The following is a 23,931-nucleotide window of genomic DNA, read 5'->3' as shown; positions in this document are numbered from 1 at the left end:
CTTGAGCTCTCCACCTAGAAGAAGGTGGCAGCTGGGACTGGAGATATACCACAGCGGAAGACCAAGGGCTCGAAAGAAGGGAAGTTGTGGAATTGGAATCACAGCTGCTAAAAATCGTCTGTTTCAGATTTACAATTATGTCTAAATTTGGACTTGTTTAAGCTCATGATCCACCAGGTCTTAGAACCCAAACGTCAATCAACACACTTCCGGGTCTTGTGTTTTAGATAGAGTGCAGTATTATGACATGGGCAGTGGTCAGAGTGAGAACACCATGGATTCTGATCCTCAGCACCAACTTCACAATCTCAATCTAGAGGTTCAGTTTCCTAATTTCTAAAAGGAAGGTAAGAATTCCTGACTACCTTGCATAATTTCTATAAGAATCACATAAATGCACAGACATATCCACAGTTTGTAAACTATGAAAAACAAAAGCAAAAGACATTATTACATTATTATTTATATTATTTCAGTATTATTAAAATTATAAAACTAATTTTATTTTTATAATTCCAATTCAACCTGCAAGAATTACTCATCTGCCTAGTCCCTTCCCAGATTAAGCACGAAAGTACAGCTTCTTTAATAAAAAACAATGACTACTACAGGAATAGCTCTGTGGCTTTAAGAACTATGTTAAAATACCTTACTTACTAAGACAGAAAAACAGATATCAGTCAAGAGGAGGAAAATAATAGAATTTGTAAAAGGCGAGCTTTAGAGTACTAGTTTTAATGACTTCTGTAACTTACTATTGTGATTACTTTAGTATTTAGCATATGTTGCCTTACAGTTTTGTTTGCAACTTTGTTTTTCTCATGCTAGACTTCAAGCCCTTATGAGTAAAACTTTTCATATATCATTTTATACTCCTGAGTTCTCAGTGTAGATCTTGCATTACAGTAGAATCCCAATAAAATATTGTAGCTGGGGTGGCTCAGTGGCAGAATCCTCACCTGCCATGCCAGAGACCCGAGTTCGATTCCTGGAGCCTACACATGCCAAAAAGAAAAAAAAAATTTGTAGCTGCTTCGGATGATAATCAGGTGTTCCCGAAAGTCAGCAAACACTGGCAAAGGCTACAACAGCAAAGAAAGAACAGAATATTGAATATACAATATCATTGTTTGTTTCTGAACCCATGAAAGAAACTATAAAAACTGCCTGTCATTTTTCTGATAAACTTATGAAAATTAGGTGAAAACAACTGATCAGTGGCATTTGTTAACTGGTATTGACACGCTGAGGACAGGGTAGCTGTCAATTCCACTTTCTTCTACTTTTCTTTGGAGAGTTAACTAGTGCAGCTCTCTGCAGGGTAACTGGGGAGACCCAGCCTTTCACAACTGATCTTCTAACTCACTTCTTCTGGTTCCACTGGTGTCACTGTTATCAGCATTCCTTGGGTTTGGAATGAAGACGTTTTGAGATCAAATAAAGAAATGAGATCAACAAGGCTAAAAACGACTGAGCTCCTAGATGATAACAATGGCACTGTGCCCTTGTAAACCATGAGTCCTCACCAACCTGTGGACCTCCTATAAGATGCTTTGACCACAGCAGTAAATTAGGCTCAGTGCCTGTTCAGATTTGTAGCAAAGAAAAAAAAATCAAATTAAATGCTATAATTAATTATTTTTAAAAATAAGAAATCTGAATGCTTTAAAATATAAAGTGCTAGAGAGAGGAAAAGATTAATCAGATATAACAAAATGTAATCAATTTAATATACATAATATATATCAACATAATTTACTACATGTAAAATGTATTTGTAATTTATATATTATGAACAATGTATATGTTATATATTATATATAATGTAATGTATATATTATGAAAAATGTTATCACTGTGTGTGTATATATATATTATATATAATGTATATTCAGTCGCATATTTATTCCATGTTTCCATTCTTTCACTGGTGAGTCTCAAAATATTCACGAGCAGTGGGTGTTCATTTTATAAATATGAGAGCAGAAGCCAATCCAGTATTTTGTCTGACAGGGACAAACGTGCCTATCAGACAGAAATAATTTTTTCTTCAAAACACTGATCCAAAAGGTTAAAGGTATGTCTAAAACATTCCTAGTTCTCACTATTTTATTTTGTATAAACCTGGTACATGTTTCATAGGTTGCAGACCTCTGATCAATGCCCTTTTAGTTCTTTATATTCCCTTTTTTTCAGAGAAGTCATAGTTTTACAGAAAAATCACACAGAAAATGCAGAGATACTGTATACCCCCCTAGTATTAACATCTTATATCAATGTGGTACATTTGTTACAGAATGAAAGATTATTATTATTATTTTACCATTATAGTTAATGATAGTTAATGGTTTACATTAGATTTCAATTTGTGTTGCAAACACATATACATTGTAACATATGTATTGTTCATAATATATAAATTACAAATACATTTTACATGTAGTAAATTATGTTGATACATAATATATTTACGTATTTTTGTTGTTTGTTGAAATTTATTTCCAGTAATGTACATATAACTTAAAATTTCTACTTTAAGCCACATTCTGCAACAAGTTCCATCAGTTTACCAACCTCTGCTGTGGAAAGTCGGACTTCTTTTTATTTTGCAATTGTAAAGTTCTAAAGTTGGGGATTTAACAGGAGATGCATGCCATTGAACAAACCATCCCAATACTGGTTTTCAATTTCCTCATAGACAATGAGGAACCGTGTTTTCCAGAGACTGAAAACAGAGGCTGTAAATTCCACCTTCAAAACACTCAATCAACCAACCTCTCTTGAGCAACCAGAATGTGCCTTGCAACCTACTTGCTTTGAGGTTATTATAAGGGGGTCATTGAGCAAGTGATCCCAGACATCGGGGAGTTTTCATTGTACCAGTAGACAGTATATCTATTTCAACTTTGTACTCCCCAGAGGCCTAACAATGTGCCTTGCCCATGTAAATGACTTTTAAATGGTCTTCTGGAATACTGAGTAAGATTTGTTAAAAGAAGGGGATAGCAATTCAAAGAAGGGAAATTGATCAGATATTAGGTGACCAGAAAAGAAGGAGAACTGGAATGAGATCCTTCCTTGGATAGGATTTGCCTTAGCAGGCAGGAAACACAGAGCAAGGAGTCAGCTTTGGAGGCAGGTTAATTGGAACTGAGTGCTGATTCTGCCCCTCGCTATCGCAGGGTTTTGCACAAGTAACTAAATTTTCTGTCTCAGTTTCCTCATCGATAGAAGTAAGACAATAATACCTATCTCATAAGGTAGATGTAAAGAGTACAGATTTATGTTTCAGCATGTAAAAGACTGACAGCATACTGCCACAGGAAGGACCTTGTACAAATAGCATGTACAGTTGTGTAGAGTGGAAACTGGACATTCAATCATGAACTTGAGCAAATGCAGCACCAAGGATGCATCAGTATATCAAGGAGCAGGAGAACAGTATGTCAAAGTAAGAAAGACAACATGTTGACAAGTAGTGGGAGATAGGCCTAAGAACCTCAGTTGGAGTCTAAGGAATGTGTATATGATAACCTAAAAGGGGATTCTCTGAAGTATATTCTATATGGTGATGGTGTTATGTGACACATTTTAGATAGTACTCATTTCACTATGCAGATATGAATTTAGGAAGCCTCTTAATTTAGAAGCAGTAGCTATGTTTTATTGTGGCTGAGGAAGCCTGGCAATCGGCCCAGAGAAAACCAAGGAGAAGAGGCATTCCTGTGCTGCAATTCCCCAGTTCTGACTAGAATGATAGAAAAGATGTATCCACAAAAAAATGTGATAGGAAATAATTCCATTTAGGGTTAGAGTCAGATCCATGGAAGGGATATAAGTATGGGTAGGCTGAAGGAATATAATTTGTACATATTATGTTGAAGTAAAGGGAAGTTAGTTGTTGACAGAAGTTAAAAAAATCTATAAGGAAAATCATGCAAGCAGAAGTACATAGGATGAATATCAATCATAATGCCAACAGAGAGTTCAGTTTGGCTAACCTATAGGTCTCCCAAAGGGAATCAGGGGGAAATTTTTGAGAGGGCCAGTTGAGATCAAACCACAGAAGAATATGAATGACAGACTATCACTCCGGAACTCTTTCTGTAGGGTAATGAAGAAAATGATAATAATGATATGACTATAATGATGATAATAATAATAAGATATTTGGGGGAAAAGTTTGCCAATATCATTTCTATTAAATAAAGCAAACTCAGTTATAGTCTCACAGCGCTAAAGGCAAATTTACTGTTTGAGGTTCCTGTTCCCTAGGCTGTTTTTAGTCAATAAGCAGCTATACATAATGTGGCCTAAATGGTCAAATTTAGTTTTGGTTTGCTTCATATATCAGGGCCAGCCCTTGGTAAAATGGTGAATTATGGAAAGTTTACCTTTGATGCTACTTCACTTCACTTTTTTTCCTACTTATACTTGAATTGCCCTACCAAGATATCCTTGTCTCTCATGCAAATTCTTCTATATCCAACTTTCCTCAACTTTTAGAGTCATCTTTGAGGCACTGCTTTCCCTCTTCTTAATCAATAACTCTTTTATACGTCCTGTTTTCCTGGATTCACCATAGCTCTGTATCAATGATATAAGCCTTACTAAAATTTAAATGTCTATAAATGGCTTAATGTTCCATTACTTCTAGGTAAAGAATTTGCATTTTTATAGAGACATTTTAGAAATAATACCCAAAGGAATGATTCTCTAATAACAGCATGGCAGTTTAGGGGGATATGCATACATTTGGGCAGTGAGATTACCTGTCACCCCTCAATCATACCAGGAGACAGGCGCCTACTCAGCCTGTGCCTGTGGCTAATCCTAAGTGCATTTAAGTCTCATTCAAAAACCATTTAATCACAGCATTGAGTCTCTGTTTGCCATATGCTTCTCTGGCTCTCAGCTGGGGTTAGTACATGCTCCCATATATTTGACCAATGTTGAAAATTTCTGCATTTATTTCCTGTCCAAAATATTATTGTAGCAAAACAGCAATTTCATATAAAGGAAGAACTTTTGTGTTAAATATTCAGGGTCTGAGTTTTATTTCTTCTCCTGGTCCCCTTGGAACTTATCAACTACCAATGAAGAGACTGCTGATAGAACAACCTACTGTATTTATGATGCATGATAAACAATAAGAAGATACAGGTTTCAAGTGATTCAAAGAAATATGTGTTTTACCAGTTCAAATGGAAGTTTATAAACCAAGAAATGTATTTTTATGCCCTCATGAAAGGGGGTAGGAAACCTCATGGAAAAAGAGGTTTTGAGATTTGCTAAACCAAACCTCAGGAATCTATCCTTTACAACTGGAAACTAAATTTAAAGTGAAAAGCTTTTAATTTCATTACGCTGACATATTAAAGTTCAACTTTATGCCAGGTCAGTGAGTTTAAACGCAAATCAGAGGATAGTGTACACCAAAAGTCTGCACTGCACCAAAACATGGGCCTCTGACTGGAGCCAGATGTCAGTAGGATGATATCCTGTACACCCCAGCCAAAAGACTGGGCTTAGAAAAACTATGCCTGAAATTATCCATTGCACTTTAAGAGAGTCCTTGACAAAAGAGGAAAGCTATAGTCAAAAGGATTCATAAGAACATATGAAGACAAACGACTTGCAAACCATGTCAGATGTGGTGAAGGGATTTCAGGGGAGTGAGCCTCAGCAATGTATCTCCTGCAAATTCAAATTTGCAAATTCTTCTGAACTGCAAAGACTCTCTTTGCTAGAGAGGCTAGCAAAGAATCTAGAAAGACTAAGATCCACAGGTCTGTAAGCAACATGAGCAAACTCTGTATGTATGCCCTTTGCGGTATCCTGGATGGGGAATGAGTTCACCTTCAATAGGGAGATTTGGGTTTAATTTTGATGGGAGACAAAGGTCTGAGTCAGAGGTGGAGGATTATTGATTACATGGTAGTAAAATGTCACTCACATCTTCTTGTGCCCCAGCCTTCTCTGGGTCAGGGTGAGTCTGAGGAAGAATAGACTATAACAAAGAGGAAATGAGGAGAAAAATCTATACTACTGGAGCTTAAATGTGAAAAATGAGGACAGGTATCAGTTCTGCTCTGCAGCAGAAGGCACTCTTGGTGGGAGAAGGGTGTCCTTCTACAATAACCCCTAGAAAAATCGGCTGCATTGGAAAGAAAAACATTGGTAATTTTCAGTGATAAAATAAGAGGGAATGGACAAGAGGCAGGCTCTTTGGTAGAGAAACCTCCAGCTGCAGCAGTGAAATTTTGTCAGCTATGATGTTGTCCTTTAGGGCACATGACCCTATCACTGGAAAAATAGCTGAGCAATAAGAAAATGTTCTATAAACTCATGATAGCTATCCTGCAGGCCTAGCCCCCCTTGAACTAAGGGAATAGAGACAAAGAGGCCTCCTGTGCAACCCCTTTAACTGTTTGACTGGAAAGTGTGTGGGTGGTGAGCATAGGAAGCCAGGGAGTTGCTACTGTATTTCTACTACAGAGAAACTATCATTCCCTCCTGTGCCAGTTTAGCCAGAAATGACTTTTCTATACAGTGTAGTAAAGGGAACTGAAGGTGTAAAACCTAGAAAACAGAAGCATAATAAAAGCCACACTAATTGTCTTTAAATAATTTTAAGGAATATTAAATAGAAAAGAGAGTTTTGTCCTGCATTATTCCAGAGGGCAGAATTATTACAACGCAGATTTCCAGATATATAAAATTGATATATCCATCCTTCCTAATTCCAAATGAGAGAATAAATAAGAACATACTTTGAAGTATGAATTGCTCAAGAAATAAAAATAAAATTTAGCTATCATTTATTTTCTAATGTACTCTTCTCTACCTAGATGTTTTCGCCCAAATCATGACAAACAAATGCCTCATCCATTTAAAAGATAATAAAATGAACTATCTTTGTGCTTTTTTTAGAAATAATAATAACCAGAAAGTTTAATTTCAAAATTAGTAGGACAAAGTAAAAATAAAATATGTTTCTCTTCCTCCTCCTCCTTTATCTTCTTCTTCCTCATCTTCTCCTTTTCTTTAATACTAGCATCAGGAAAGAAATATTACTAATTTACAGAGAAGATGGGAGTTATTATGTGATTTTATCATTCATAAAATCATAATTATAGTAGACATAAAATAAAGCTGATTGAGTAGAGAGAAGAATGCATAGTTGAATAAATCAATGATTTTAATGAGATGTCATAACATATCCCAAATACATGTGCAACTGGATTCAGAATCTTTCAATCTATTAACAATCTATTAGTGGATATAATTCTGTATTTTAAGGCTATCTAATTATTTTTCCAAACATAGTTAAATGTGGATATAGAAAGCTACAAAAGGAAAGCTAACATTGATGTCCATTCTTTTATTTACCTATATATTTGACCAATGTTGAAAATTTCTACATTTATTTCCTGTCCAAAATATTATTGTAGCAAAACAGCAATTTCATATAAAGGAAGAACTTTTGTATTAAATATTCAGGGTCTGGGTTTTATTTCTTCTCCTGGTCACCTTGGAACTTATCAACTACCAATGAAGAGACTGCTGATAGAACAACCTACTGTATTTACGATGCATGATAAACAATAAGATACAGGTTTCAAGTGATTCAAAGAAATATGTGTTTTACCAGTTCAAATGGAAGTTTATAAACCAAGAAATGTATTTTTATGCCCTCATGAAAGGTTGAAACCTTTAAATATTACATTCAAGAGTAAAGTATTTGAAAGCACAAATATTTATCATGTATTCAGAATCATGAAGCTATATCCACATAGGAAAAATAGTTTATTTTCTTAATATTCAGGAAGAAAAAAATACAGCCAATATTTTGACTTAATTAACTAGGAAACTGAGCCAACAGAGTTGACCAACTAATCTCATGTGGAGTCATATGAAAAATTACTTTTACTCATGGTTAACAGTAGAAGATGCATTTATAAATTGTTCTAAATGAGTCAATATTTTGCCCCAAAAGACAGTCATTTCCAAACAAGTTCTGATTCCTTATGTTATGTTCATCAGTTTGACCTTCTAAAACACAGAAGTAGTTTTCTGTTGCAAGTATCTGGACTGTATACTAGAACATTTGAAATCCAGAAAATGTGTCTACTTCAGGGTATAGAATCCAACTTAGTGAGACCATAGGTAGATATGTGAGAGGTAATTACAAGAAAAAGATTTTTCTGTGTGTTCTTATACTATAAGTACCATAATGTCTTATAACAGAAGCAGTTTGTCCCTTCAGAAAATGTTGCCATGTGTATGGGTTTCAGCAAGTAGCAACCTCCAAGTGCCCATTAATAAAGGGACTACACCACTCCTAATAAAGTTTATCTTGAAGGGCTGGTGTTAGCTAATGATATACTTCCTATATTCTTCAACTTCAGCCCCACTGCTTTAAAATGTAGTTCTCAATGCAATCATGTCAGAAAAAGGAAAACACACAATCAACTATCCATGACCCTCAGGATTTGAAAATGTCACAATTGCTGAGTTGCTGGTTTTAACTGCCCTTCACTTGTTCACTGTCTCTCCCACACCACCCTTCACTCCGTAAATGTGTGGGTAGTTGGTGTTACTTAGCTTCTGAATTTTTTTTTTTCTCTCCTCAATTTCTAAGCCTAATGAGGCTGAGCTGAGTTAATAATGGATGTAATAAGTAATGACTCATTGTTTTGGGGCCCGTGTGTCTGTGTGTGCTGCAGAACAGGAGCCAGGACTCTGATGCTATTTGTTCTGCTATGTCACTTGCCACCAAGCAATGCCACTCATCAATAAAAGGCAAGATGACGGATGAGTTCATTTAATGGAATTCCTCTGAGTGAGCTATAGCCCAACTCTTCAATAGGTCTGCTACCACTCTCTCCCCCTCCCTCTCTCTCTTGTGACTCTTTTTTCCTTCCTCCTAAATTCAGGACAGTTGGAAAGCATGCTTGGCCGAGAGGGCTGCCATTCGTGCCAGCAGCTCCTTCTGCTCTTAACAACTGCTATCCTAAATCAAATCAGCAGCTCTCAGCCCAGAGATTAAATATGTGCCACCTGATAGCAGTGGCACCCCATGGCATTTGACCACGTGTACTCCCTGCCTGGCTCATTTATTTACTTCCCTGAGAATGGGTTGTGTTGGAGGAAGATGTTCATTGTCCTGGGGAATCTGGTTTTAAGTGTTTTCTTTTCAGTCCTTTACAGGCTGGACATCTAAAAGAGCCTGCTCTTTGGGAAAGTTTATGGAGTAGTCTTTCTCCACATCCTGTCAACCCTCTGTTTGCATAGCCCTCTAGCTAAATTCTGCTACTTCACTCCATGATCTGGATCTGACCCACAGTGAGATTAACATCCACAACATCTTTATCAATAACAGGCAAGCTCTTTGAGTCTGCAAGAATGAAGGTGACATTTGGGAACCCGGAGCCCTAGAACAGTAAAGTAAGAAAGTGAATCAGACACCAAAAGAAACACAGCAGGTACTGATGTTGATGCACTGTTTGGAAAATGCTAAATGGTTATGTGTCTATGAATAGTAAAAGAAAAAAAAATACATATGAAATTGATATTTAACCACTTTGTAGAATTAAGCAAACAGCTGAAAGAGAAAAGGAGAGTGATTAACATATCTGAACTTGAGTTGGGATGGTAGGATACAGTGCCAAGAGTCTCCATTATGCAGAAGTAAACTAAGTAGGAAGTAAATGGAGGAGAAAACAGAACTACAGTATATCACGGATAGCAAAGCTTAGAGATGAGAAATAAGAAAAAAAAAAAGAATACTTCTTAATACTGGGGAAAACGTCTTTTCTTAAATTTCTCTGATCTCTCAAATTGAAATGGAGTTTTATGTATAAGCCCACTGGAACTACTTTGACAAAATAACTAAGAAATAGTAATTTAGGTCTAATATTTCTCTGGTTAAACCTATATGGGAGACCTGGTAATTTCTGGAATTACCACAAACACACACACATCCTTGTTTAAGTCTGTAACATGGACATTGAACTCATGAGAGATTTCTCTAAATCATCTCAGAAATTCAGGAATTCCGTATATACCTGATAGTAAACCATTCCTGAGCCTCTGCTGGGGATGATTCTAATATGTACTATCCATATACAACAGTGTTGATTTCATACTGAGCAAAAAGCTTTGATTCTCCTGATGCTGACATTATATTTCATATTCAGGCCCTTGCAAAGTTGAATTTACTCACAAAGTTAGTGTCAAAATAGGAAAAAATGATGAGGAGAAAATATAGTATAAGGAACTAAAAGAGGAACAAAAGTATACTTAAAAAATCTACAGAGTAAGGACAGCCAAGAAATAGATTAACAGAGCATTATATTTTATTGCTGAGCACAAATGTTCCATTCCTTTCTCTGAGTTCCTCATCAGCATTTTTTTATTATTTTCCTTCCACTGTACCTGGTTCCTATGCATCAGTGTCTGTAACAACACCTCCAATACCAATGAAAATTACCCCCTGACACCAAGGCTCCCCACCAAGGGCCCTTATTAGAAATTACCTTCCCCCAGCTATATCCCCACGGCACTAGGGGCCATGGGTTAGAGTTAGAATTCTCCCTGTGGAAGCAAAAGGTTTTAGGAATGATTGCCCCACTCATGACTTACAGAGTTGTGTTTCTGGATTGCTATGATGTGAGGATGGGCCATCTAATTGAGCTTGCATTCTTTAAGAAGGGGCTGCTCTCAAAGCCTCTTCTCCCACGAATTCTCAGAATGTCCCGCTGTGTTTAGCACCATCCCTGTCCTTCCACTTGGTCCAGGCACTCCTCAACTCCCAGGGTTTACAGCCAAATACAGTTCTGTGCGGGTGAAAGCAGCAGTGGCAACTACACAATACCACTGAAAGATAGCTGCTTATGACTATTTTTGCTTTAAATGTCTTAAATATGTATCCAGTGATTTGAATGTCCTCATACAGCACTTGTTCCATGAACACTGTATTTATAGTTTTTGAGCTGATAAGGATGAAGGGAAGACAATAGTGATCTTAACTTCAGGCCAGAATTGTGTTTAAACAACTTTACATTACCACAGCACTAGCATAGAATCTCTGCTGCCCAGTCAGTCATTATTATTTGTGGACTTACGATAGATTAAATAAAATCTGTTTTTTTCCCTCTGTGCTTATGTTCTCATCTTCTGTATCAATTTTTCTGTAAGTCTGTTTTTCCCTCAGTTTCAGAAATTTGAAAGACTGCACTTTAATCTATTCTTTAAAAATTCTGACTCCAACATAAAGTGAGGCCATAGGTGTATCACAGTAGGGTGAGACATGTAGACATGATTCCAATTTGATTTTGCAAGTACTTGTTGACCGCCTATTATCTGTGTAGCATCTTACAAATCACAGTCATGAAATAATATCAAAACACTATCAGTAAGCAGAATAAAAATTATTTCAGAACCCTACAGTTCAAAAAGTTAAACCCTCATGTTTAGATGCTGATATAAGAAAAGTTGTAGAGTGTGGGCTAGAAAGAAGAATTTGATAGATAAATTAGTTTTAGAAGAGAGATATAAGGAATAGGCTAATTCTAATTTGAGCCCCATTTCATGCAATGATCTTGAACCACAGTCTCCACGGGGGTGTATTTGGCATGTATATGAAAAAAAGGGTTAAAAATTTCACTCAGGAAACACAAGCCCAGTAGTCAGTATTTTCCCTTCCTAGTCACTGTCCAGGGTTTCATCCATATGCTCCCATGGACATTTTTTTCACCGGGGAAATGGTGGGACCTTTTCTCCTCTTCTTCCCTCAACTAGAAGGAAACCACAACTCAAATCACAATGAGAGAAGGAGACAAATTATGATTTTTAAAATGCAGAGCACAGGAGAGGCAGAAGCTACTATCAACTGGCCAGAGTAAAAAGGAAAAGTATTTCATAGGCACCACATCAGAGCTCAAACCATAGTGAAAACTTCTTGACCTTCCTTCTAATATCATTTAAGATAACCCCGACCTTCTGTCAGGACACTCTGTGGAGGTTACAAATTGGAACTCAGCCCATGAAGTGGCAGAACCTGGAAGTCAGACACCAAATAAGCTTCAAGAGGCCTCTCCAATGGTGTCCTCTGGCCTGGCCTCTGTCACAGACGTGCTTCCTCTGACCTCTAATGATACTTTCCTTTAGTTGATTTTTTGAGATTTATTTGTCAATTCATAAAAGTTGGGAGATTTTTCCACTCTTCTAAAAATACAGAGGATCTTGCCACTCTGAATTTAACATTTCCAGGGACACAAGACTTGTGGCACCAAGGGCATGTGCTCCTTAACAAAGGGATGACTCTTCTTCTCCACAGCCCCTCTCAAATCCTGCTTTTATACTTTTGTTCCTGGCCTTTAGAGGATTGGAGAACTGCTTCTCTTAAATAGGACTCAGCAGCCCCAAGAAAGGGAAAGAAGAGGCAGAGGGTTCAAAGGGAAAGAGATTTCTCAGCCAGTGATTGGAAATGGAATGGCACATGGAAACCCTGTGGGTTGCAAACCGAGAACTGTTAACAGTAGAAATAAATTTAAAAACAAAACAAAAAAGATTGGAACTAGATGAAAACAGTTGAAGAAGGCAGACAAAAATCATATACTTTCCAAGTGATTCCAAAGTAAGCCACTCTTTTATGAATTTCTTTTCATTCTCTGAATGCCTGTGACCAGCTTGCAAGAAGCCCTGCTACAGCAAGATCTAATTCTGGGTTACACCAGAATTTATGATTTCCATTGCCATTTTCTGTTCACTTGCATAATGAATACTGTATACATTTCAAAAAGTGTGAGGACATCTTATATTTCAAGGTATTATTCCAGCCTTTGACATATACTGCTGAATAAAATGGACTTGGTCATAGCTTGTCAGTCATGCTCACTCCACCTGGTCTTGCGTGATAGATTTGGTGGAAGTAGTGGTGCCTGGAAAATGCAGTGATACCAGCTGGCAGAAGTGGTAACTGTCCCCCATGACACCATATCATGGCTGAATTGACAAGTTTGTGAAACTGTATGACAGCTGCTAGAAACTTTCCAAAATAAAGAAGGAAACTTTGTGGAGAGTAAGAGAAGATACTCATTAACAGGAGGAGGGTGAGTGCCTGAAACATGGATAATTATTTCATGAGGCAATTTGAACCCACAGAACATATATGACATATCAAAGCAAGCTATGTGACAAAATAGAAATTTTGCTTTCTCCTTACTCTTGCTAATTAATTCTATATGACCCTTACTGCTTCCATTTAAACAGATGTTTAAAATCCCTTTTAATAGTTCTTTGTTCATATTCATTATTCTCACCCAATTTAGGCTTTAGAATTTTGAAAAGTAATTATATACATTTTGCCACATATTCGTATCCACAATTGTCTCCAGTTCTTTTTATAGCTCATCTTTAATTATTGGTAATCAGAGAGCTCCATATACAGTCTAGGTATAATCAGGTACAATAATTTTTGAAATAAAGTTTGGATGTATATGCCATTATAACAACTAGAGTAAAAGTATAAAAAAGTCAGCAATCCCTTCAATTTTGCTTTACTTTGCAAAAATTAATTTATCCTTTTCAATCACGTATTTTCATATATATAGACATGACCACCATCAAAAAAAATTATTTTAAATATTTGTTCAGCATTCCCATGAGCAATTTTACACATTCAAATGTCTAGAAAGGCTAACTGATTTAAAACACATACATACATACACACACACATATAGATATAATAGTGAGGTCACAGTTTGAAACTTCATCTGGAGAAGGTGGATTCACTATATTGCATTATATTGTATAATCTGCAATAAAGAGCCAGTTTCATTTGCTTCCTTTTCTACAAGCCGGATCCTGTACATATGAGACAGGCCATTCTTTTCTTTGACGCCTGAGCTCTACAAACTGAATAGTGTAGGAGAACAGAAAATTAAAATCAGTGCAAACTGCCTAATTCCTTGGTATATGTAACATGATACACATTTTCTTTTTAATTCTCAAAAACGTGACAATTCAACAGAGAAATGAATATCAAAGGTACTGTTTCCTATTTACACAAAAAACACATCAAGATTTTTAATACAGATACAATCGTCCTTACAGAATTTTCATGAAATGACTTTTGTAACTTAAGAGAAATTTTTTTCTTTTCCTAAATCTTTATCTAAACACTAATTCTCTAAAAAATAAGAAACTGCCAGTCATGATCTTCCGACAAAAATCTTTATCCTTTATTATTATGTTTTATTACAAAGTACATGAGTGAATAATACAAAGTATGTGCATATGTGTGCATATAAACAGCAAGTCAGAGTAATCAAGTCTCACAATTAGGGTAGATACCAGTTATTTAGACCAACCTCATAGCTTTCCTCTTCACCCAACACCATTCATCATGATTGGTACACTTTATATCTTCCTGGGTCCAACACCTAGATTCTCACTTCTTTGTTCTCCTCTTCTACCATGAATCCTTCTTCCATTCCACTTCATTTACATACCAATGGCAATAGCCCAAACCTTAACAGCACCAAAAGTTATAACTTGAAACCAGAATCCAAGCTCCTCCTCTTCTAAAACTTATCTTTTTTCTTATCTTTCCAATTCATCTGAATAAGGATTAGCTCTGAAATTTTCTCAACTTATATAGAGCTCCATTTTATTCTTTTCTGTATATCTATATCCCTCTATCACCTTTATTGTCCCATGTTCCAGAGTTAATAAATATAATCAACTTCAGTGCCCCTCCCACCATTCATTGTACTCACCAGATAAAACTGCACCCTTATATGAAATCAACCACCTGTCTGTTCTGAGTGTGTCTCTACACACATGCTCCATGGAGTACTAGTTGAGATAGTAGCTCATTCAGACATACGGGAATCACGTTATTACTCATAAACAACTCAAACAGCATAGGATTATATGCAGCAACACTATACTACTATATTTAGTTTCTAAAATTATTCCCTTATCATCAGAAATGCTTTTGTATTTTCTCCATTCCCTGTATTTTCTCCAACCTGCACAAGTTGAGTAACTTGCATGAAGGGCTTAACTGCCAAAATAGAAGCCATGAGACAGAAACTCATCATTCTACCACTACCACCATCATATCCAATTTCTCCTTTTTCCTTCCTGTTACAACAAAGAAAGTGACTCGGCTCTCATCAGAGGTCAGTTTCTCTAAGCGTGGACCTTGTTTTCTCAATACATAGGTTCCTTCAGTTCTTCCCACTGTAGCATCTTTACCTCTCTCTGTCAAGTTGATAATTTCCACTGGCAAACAAATAGGCTTGTAGAACCTCACGTTTTAAGAATATACAATTCCTGAAACTGCTGTCTACACCAATATCTATAATTCTTTACCTTCTATCTCTTTGGTCAGCCCTCTCTAGTCTGCCTACTAGTCCTACCACTTCCCTCCTATGCCACCTGTCAAGGTTACAAGAGGTCTTTCTGTCCCTCCCTTTATAAACCTTTTAGCACCATTAAGCAGAATTGACCATTTTCTCCATCTTGAAATGCTTTTGTGTACGAAATATTTTGGATTTCCCTTTCTTACTCCTTCTCAGAATACACTGTCAGATACTATTCTTCCACCAGAAATCTAAAAATTATAGTCCTCCTTTCTCCCTCTCTCGTGCCCTGTTAGAAAAGCTAACCAATTCTCATAGAAGTAAATGTCCTGAGGAAACTGAACATTATCTTCCAGCTTTATACTGAACATTCAAATGCCTTCCTGCCATCACCATATGAATAGCTCAAGGTAATCACAAATTTAACATACCCAAAACTAATAAAATGTGTATTTTTCTGTGATCCCTATTCCAGAACCATTGTCATACCTTCCCCAACTCAGTGCTCCATCAAAGGCACAGAACTGTAAGGCATGACTTAAAAAATTGTCTCTTTCACTCCTACCCAATCAATAGCAAATTATGTGAGATTATATTCTTAAAATATATAAAAAATTTGGCCTGTCTACTACTGATCTACTTGGTTTTGTTTGTTTGTTTTAATATAAAAATCTCTATCATCTCTCTCCTAGATTATTATAATTAGCACCTAAGTGGTAGCCTACCTTGGCACCTTCAACCCATCCTCTATTATTGCATTTATCTAGTTAAATATAAGTTAACTCAAATAACGAAAAAGAAAAAAAAATTTTAAACAAAAAAAAGAATAAGAAAAAAATATATACATATGTAAGTTAACTCAGTTTACTCTCTTGTTTAAATTTTTCCAATAGCTTTCTTTGATATTCAGAATAAAAACTTTGTTTCAACTAGATCATCAAATACATGATCTGATTTTGCCTGGGCCTTGCCGCCTATTGCTTGCCTTTACTCACAATTCCTAGAGTCACACCAGTCTTGTTTAAATTTCCCAAACACATAAGTGCCCTATTTCTTCTATTTACCTTGCCAATCCCAATGTCCACAACCTAATATATACATTTTATACATTTTTTGTTGTGAAATATAATATATATACAAAGAAAAGAAAAGAAAAAAGCAATAATTTCCAAAGTACACTTCAACAAGTAGTTACAGAACAGGTTTTATAGATGTAATACATGTAATCTGATTGAATGAATGAGTGATTCTATTCCAAATTGTTATCAATGGTTTGATCCCCAGGTAACTATCCACTTTCAGTGAGTCAAATCCTAGACTTGCCTTAAGAGAAAATTTAGACAAGACAACATGAGCTTATAAGTATTATCCTTTCTGAACCTTGAAAGAATCCTAATAGAATATATAAAAGTCTTAGATTTAAAAGAAATAAGGAAGTGCACTATAGACAAAAATAACAATAGACTTTTTAGTCAACCATTGCAGACTGAGTACATGTATTTATTTTTATGCAATCCTAAACTCCAATATAATAACTTGAGGAATAAAATATCTAATATCATGAGTACAAAAGGAATAAGAAGAGATGAGAGATGTCAACCAATTTTGGGAAGATGGAAAGGAATCAGATATTGTTAATAGGTTTGTCAGTGTCACAGAAGGCCAAAATCTTTTATATAGGCAGAAGGCATTTCCAAAGTAATGGCAACCAGGACAGGCCATGGTGGTTCAGCAGGCAGACTTTTTGCCAGCAATGCCGGGAACCTAGGTTCAATTCCTGGTGCCTGCCCATGCAAAAAAAAAAAGATCAAAGTAATGGCAACCAATACATGAATCAGAAATGGAAACTTCAGACACCTCAACTCATGAGGATGATGTATGGGATGAAAAACAGCAGGATTAGTTAAAAGTCTATTAAACTTTACACATGAATATCCACCCCCATAATTCCAACCATTTCCATGCTCACATAGTAGATAAAAGGTTTATTTTCTAGAGAAATCAAACCCAGTTGGCTCCAGTCTCTTGGGTATCCCAAGGGCAGAGAGGATGCAGGGGAGTGCTATAATGAAACAAAGTTATTATATGAAAATCTATAATGAATAGTGATCCTCTCACCTCTCTTTCCTTGAACAGCTACAATGATTCCTGCTGCCCGGCTGGATGATGGAGGACCCTTCTTCAGAGAAAGTGAATGGCCTCAAGGTAAAAAAAAAAAAAAAAAAAAAGCCCACACATACCAGTATTTGGAACTCTCCAATTAAAATATGTGTCCTTTTCTGATCTAACAATGAATCCCACTAGCCAAAAAAACCTAATGACACAAAAGAGCTTCCAGTCAGAGTTATATTACCACTGTCAATCAGGAATAGAAAAGCAAGGATTGCCAGATATTTAAAATCTCCTCTAATATGACCCCAAACAGAATACCTACATTCCCGTACCATAAACCCATAAATTATATAAAGTTCAGTGAAATTCTCAGTGAGGTAGGCCATACCAATAGTGCTAATCTTAGACTAAATGCAGTTGTTTCATACTCATGATCATAAACATTGTACAGGAAGAGCTTTGGATTACCGAAATCCTTAGTTTGAATCTTTTTTTTTGTTTTTAGACTTTATGAAAGACATTTTGTTACATAAATTTTTATTGAGAAATCGCCATACATGTAAGTCCAAGCATATTATGCAATCATTCGTTTACAATATCATCACATAGTTGTGTACTCTTAACCATGATCATTATTAGAATGCTTGCATCACTTCAGAAAAAGAATGAAAGGAATAAAAGAACTCATATATCCCCCCTCACCCTCCCTTTCGTTGACCTCTCAACGAAATTTTTACCCCTTATCTACCCACCTTAGTTTAACTCTTAAATATGACATATAATAGTTGGGTAAACTTGGGCAAAATTCTTCAGTTCAATCAGTCGGTGCTTTAACCTAGTTCCACGGAGAGCAAAGCCTAAAACAGAGGGTTTATATTCTGTGATTTCATTATGAAGTGCTATCTCAGATAACAAGAGTGACGGATGAAGGGAGAGAAGCAAGGAAGGAGGGAAAGCCCCAAGAAAGATGCATTTTCACAGCAGTCATCACTAAATGAAAGAGGGGCATGAAGTTAGGCATTGCCAAATGGTACCTGCATGGGGGCTCAAAAGAGCTGAGACAAAGCTGAGGCAACAAAATGAACAGAGATATGAGCCCAAGAAGATCGAAGGGGCACACACGATTTTATAGTTTCTTAACCATAAAAAAGAGTAAGACCTATGTTTCTGGATTATTATAAAACAGCAAATGAGGTGGCACACTGGCAAAACATATTCTTAATAAACACATCTAATATTTTCCGTATTTGCCACTTTCATCAATTAAAGCATTCCTAAAGTTTGTGCCCAGATGAACGGAGATTGGGTGTGTTTGATCATTGTTAAAGTGGAGTGATCATGACCTTAAGTTTGGTAGATGTCTGAAATTTCCCCTAAAAATTTTTCTTGAAAGAATACTTACAAAATGTTAAAAACACACTGTGATTTTGAAGGTCAACCATCAGGCGCTTCGTCTTATCAGAATATCAATGCTTATCCCATCCTTTCATGGAGTTAAGAAATCTAAAAAACCATTAACTTCGAAGTATTCACATTTTCCAATTCTGGATTGTTTATTCTTCCTTTTCTGAACCTGCTTCTTTCCTTCACTGAATATTCCTGATAGGAAATTCACAACTAATATTCCAAGTGAATTTATATACATTTCTTCTCTGCTAGATTGCATACAGAACCTATCTTCTTCATCCTTGGTTTGTCTAACAACTAGTGCAGTATTTATCATGCGAGAGGCCAATAAGTTTGTATTGAATAAATAGGTCTCATAGTACTAACTTCTGATAGTAAGTAACTGTATTTGTTTTTCTTAACACAAATATATCCAAGAGATACTTATTTGTCAAATTTGCCCATATACTAAAATTAAAAATAAAGATCATGATCCCCTTCCTTCCCTTTTTAATTATGCGTTCTTGGATTAAACAGAAAACCAGTTGGAAACACCAAACTTCCCTTGTAGACCATAATACAGAAAAATGAATGGTTGATCACCATTAGTCACATTTTTCTCAATGAGAATAATTCAGAAAATTTTCATTATGATCTACAAAACTACCAAATAGAAGTTGCTTTTTTTTCATAAGTAGTAATGTTTTGAATCAAAGCAACTTTCTTCCAACATAGTAATAACCAGTTTACATAAATCATTTTTCTCCCCTTTATTCGGTTTATTTCCTGTACACATAAGCGCACATCAGAATGTTTGACTCTATAGGACCCAAGTATCTTAACGTTACAAATTAGCCTGGCTTTTCTGAACCATTTTAAGAATTCTTATTAATTTTATTTTAGAAAAAAATTATGGAGAAATGTGCTTTTTCTTTCATAGTAAAATATAAAATGAGATGCAAAGATGGATTTACTCCTGTTAAAAAAATAAGTTTCCCTCTAATTGAGTACAATATGTTTTAGTTTGCTAGCCGCCGGAATGCAACACACTGGAGATGGATTGACTTTTAATGAAAGGGGATTTATTTAGTTCAAAATGTATAGTTCTTCAGAGGTAAGGCAGCTAACTTTCCACTGAGGTTCTTTCTTACGTGGAAGGCACAGGATGGTCTCTGCTGGTCTTCTCTCCAGGCCCCTGGGTTCCAACAACTTTCCCCGGGGTGACTTCTTTCTGCATCTCCAAAGGCCTGGGCTGAGCTGCAAGTGCTGAAATGAGGTACGCTGAACTGCTTGGGCTGTGCTATGTTGACCTCTCTCATTTAAGCTTCCATCCAATTAAATCAAACATCATTCATTGCAGCAGGCGTGCCTCCTAGCTGACTGCAGATGTAATCAGAACTAGGTACCTTCACCTGGCCAAGTTGATACCCGAATCTAACACAGATTTACTTCTTTATGATTTTCATATTTCCGTATTTCCAAATAATTACTTGTAATCATTTCCGTTTGAAATTTTTTAGAGTGAAAATACAATTCGCCAGAAAAAAAAATCACACCAATCTCATTATTCACTTTAAGACTCTAATTTCCAAAGAGATTTCCTGAGAGTAATTTTACAAATTGTCACCAAAAAAACTGAATCTAGAACTTAACATGGAGTTTTCTCTATAATAGTTGATTGAAAAGGCCAGGGTAAATGGTGTCTTATTTTTGTTCATTAATGTATCTTCACCCTTGATTATCTCATATAAATTCAATAAATTCTTGAATGAATGGACAGATGAATAAATTCTTAACATGCCTTACCGCAATTACTTTTGAGACTAAAAGCAGGTAATTTAGAATGATAACTCTACTTTGAGCTCTGTTGGCTCACATAAAGCATATTAATTAAATAATTTCCACATATTCACTATCTTCAAGCATTAAAAGCCGCAATTAATAGCCTCAGTTATTCACCATTAATTTTCCATGCTTGTAGTCTTTGAACAATTTCTTAGATTTGTTAAGCAAACAGACTGAGATGGCCACAAATCTTAGATGAGCATCAATACTGTCACGACAATCCTAATAAATTTCCCAGGAACATCCACTCATTTACACTCTTAAGATGACTATTTCCTTTCCTCTCAAACCCTTTATATTCCCTCTCTAGCTTATCTGATGACCTTACCTCATAGTGCATTTAGAAAACAGATGTAGTTAGTTTAGGGTTAACTCATTTTCTAATTATCAATTCCATCAACATTTCTGAAGTTAGAACTCCATAATCTGTTATTTTTATTCTAAAACAGAATTTGCCTCTGCTCTGTATGATGACCACCCCTCTCTGTGTACTCTATATCTCATCACCTCTCATCTGTTCCAGGATGTTTCTCTGCAATCAGTATTTTCCATTGGATGATTATTATCAATGTATGAACACTTGTTAACCACAATTATCTTTAAAAAAAAATCTTGTCAACTATACCCCTCTGGGTGCAATCCCATTCATTATCCAGCTACCTTAGTGGGAAAATTCCTCATAAAGTTTTTTTTTTTTTTCTCATCTACTTTCTCCTATTCTCTATCTAATGAGGGTTTAATCCCCACAGCTCCCTGGGAAGGGCTCTTAATTTGGCTAATCCAACAGTTAATTTACTAACAGTCTTACTTAACCTATTGATAGCACTTGAGAGCGTTGACCTCCATTTCTCTCTTGAAATACACTGTTCTGTAGCTTTTATGGAACCACATACTCTTAATTTGTTTTTGTCATACACTTTATTTTCTTTTGTCAGATCCCTTTCTTTGAATTTAAGTATACCCTCTCAGATTTGTTTTCATACTCCTCCTCTACCTTTTATTCCTTCCATGGCTTATTCTCTCTCTTTCTCAGTAAGTTCATACTGAAATATGAAATACGTACTGAAAAATGCAGAAAAATATAAATATAGACACAAATGATCTTGACCACCAGACACGCCAAGAAAGAGATTATTAGAATCCCAGCAGCCACCCTTTCAACCTCTCATAATACCTCCCACTCTTAGTTTGTCAGGCTGCTATGGCAATTACCACACAATGGGTAGGTTTAAACAAAGGGACTTTCTTCGGCTTACGGTTTTGAAGTAAATCCAAAATCGAAGCTTCTGCCAGTCACTGCTTTCTCCCCGAGGTCTGTAACAATCTGGCACGCGACATTCCGGAGCTGGCAGCCCTGCCTCGCCTCACCACGCGGGGTCTCACCCTTCTCTTCCACGTTCTGCTGACTTCCTGCTCTGAGCTCCTCCCACTGGCTGTCTCTGACGCTGGCTTCCAGTTTCTTTCTTTATAGGGCCCCCAGTAAACCACATTAGGAGCCAACTTCATTCAGTAGGGCCACCCCTTAATTAAAAATACAAGCACACCTCATTTTATTGTGGTTCACTTTATTGCACTTGGCAGAAACTGCATTTTTTACAAATTGGAACTTTGTGGTGTCCCTCCCTCGATCAAGTCTATCTCCGCCATTTTTCCAGCAGCATGTGCTTACTTCCAGTCTCTGTTACACATTTTAATTCCACTCTGACTTTTAGCCCATAGTGGTTTCCTGTTTTTTAATTACAGATATATAATCATTCAGTATAGATTATTTTGCGTCTAACTTCTTTTGCTCAGTATTATGCTCCTGAGAGCCATTTTCGGTCTTTTGTGTGTATGTGTGTGTACAATTGTGGTTCGTTCATTCTCACAGTCTTATTCATATAACTGTAGCAATTCATTGAGTTATTCTATTGTTGATAGACCCTCAGGTTGCTTATAGTTTGATGATGTTATAAACATGTGCTATGGACATTTCTGTCCATGTCACTTGGTGCACAGAAGCATAGAACTGTTGTGTTATTAAATAATACCAAGCAGATTTCTAATTCTAAAGTGTTGTACAAATTTATCTTCCCAACAGCGATGTAGGACAGTTCTAGTTGCTCTGCATTCTACACTAGCTATCATCAGAGCTCTTGGTGTATAATAGAATCATTGAAATTTTAATTTGCAATAATATGTTTGAATACTTTTTGGTGTTTGTTGGCCATTTGGCTATTTCTTTTTGAAGTGCCTATTCAAAACTTTTACCTATTCATTCCTGTCCCAAGGCCATAAAGATCTCTGTTTACAGCATCTTCCAGAATGTATATTGTCTTGCCTTTAATATTTAGAATTATGACCTTAATTGCTTTTTGTTTGTGGTAATATATAAAAGGATCCAGTTTCAGTTGTTTTTCTATGTGGGTACTTAGCTGTACAAGCGCTATATATCGAGAGTCAGTAATTTCTATTTGTGCTGCAGTGGCAATTTTGATGTAAATCAAGTGCCCATTTATGCACAAGTCAATTTCTGGGCTCCCTGTTTTGTTCTATTGGTTTACTGCTGTATCTTTGCTCTAATATGACATTATCTTAATTACTGTACCTTTTGTAATAAGTCTTGATAAGGCAAGCCATCCCAGCTTTTTATTCCTCAATTTGCCTCTGCTCTTCTTGGAATTTTTATCTTTCTATATCAATTTGTCAATTACTAAAAACCATATGGGAATTTTGACTGCATTGGATATACGGATCGGTGTAGAGAGAATTAACTGCTTTAAAAGTTTGAGTCTTAAAGTTTATGAATAGGAAAAATCTTTTTATTTAGGACTTTTTTATTTTTTTCAAAAAAAACATAATTTTCTATCTGGAGGCCTTCCACGTGATTTGCTTTTTCCCTCTGTTTATGTTTGTTTTTTTTGTTTTTTGTTTTTGTTTTGCTATTGTAAACAGTATATTTTTCTTTAATTTTACCTTCAACTCATTGCTAGTATGTTAAAATGCACCTTTTTAAAATATGGGCCTTGTGTATTACTTTTCTATTGTTATCCTAACAAACTTCATATCTTAAAACAACACATTATTATATCAACAGTTTTATCAGTCAGAAGTCTGAGTATAGTTGGATCTCTGCTCTGGGTTTCATAAAGCTAAAATAAATGTGTTGGCAGGACTACATTTCTTTGTAGAGGCTCTGAGGATGAATTCATTGCTAAGCTCACTTAAGTTG

The 23,931-nt window shown here is 36.0% G+C and overlaps 2 long non-coding RNA genes across 8 annotated transcripts in view; one reads left to right on the top strand and one right to left on the bottom strand.

Moving 5' to 3' along the window:
- The window catches only part of LOC143662626 (uncharacterized), a 413,209-nt gene extending 391,101 nt beyond the window's left edge, over nucleotides 1–22,108 (bottom strand). For all 5 annotated transcript variants that reach the window (XR_013165485.1, XR_013165489.1, XR_013165488.1 and 2 more), the window contains exon 1: nucleotides 21,977–22,108. This is a non-coding gene — a long non-coding RNA (uncharacterized LOC143662626). The remainder of the gene's footprint in view (nucleotides 1–21,976) is intronic.
- Nucleotides 1–23,931, top strand: part of LOC143662628 (uncharacterized) — an 85,352-nt gene that overhangs the window by 3,682 nt on the left and 57,739 nt on the right. The window contains exons 1-3 of one of the 3 annotated variants that reach the window (XR_013165492.1): nucleotides 280–347; nucleotides 9,386–9,488; nucleotides 17,514–17,582. This is a non-coding gene — a long non-coding RNA (uncharacterized LOC143662628). Of the gene's footprint in view, nucleotides 1–262; nucleotides 348–9,385; nucleotides 9,489–17,513; nucleotides 17,583–23,931 lie in introns of those variants that run through there. The other 2 variants (XR_013165493.1, XR_013165491.1) reach the window with 2 other exon arrangements.

Source organism: Tamandua tetradactyla, chromosome 18, assembly GCF_023851605.1.
Source record: "Tamandua tetradactyla isolate mTamTet1 chromosome 18, mTamTet1.pri, whole genome shotgun sequence".
In the NCBI taxonomy this organism is placed as follows: domain Eukaryota; kingdom Metazoa; phylum Chordata; class Mammalia; order Pilosa; family Myrmecophagidae; genus Tamandua; species Tamandua tetradactyla.
This window is presented reverse-complemented; position numbering and strand designations above follow the sequence as displayed.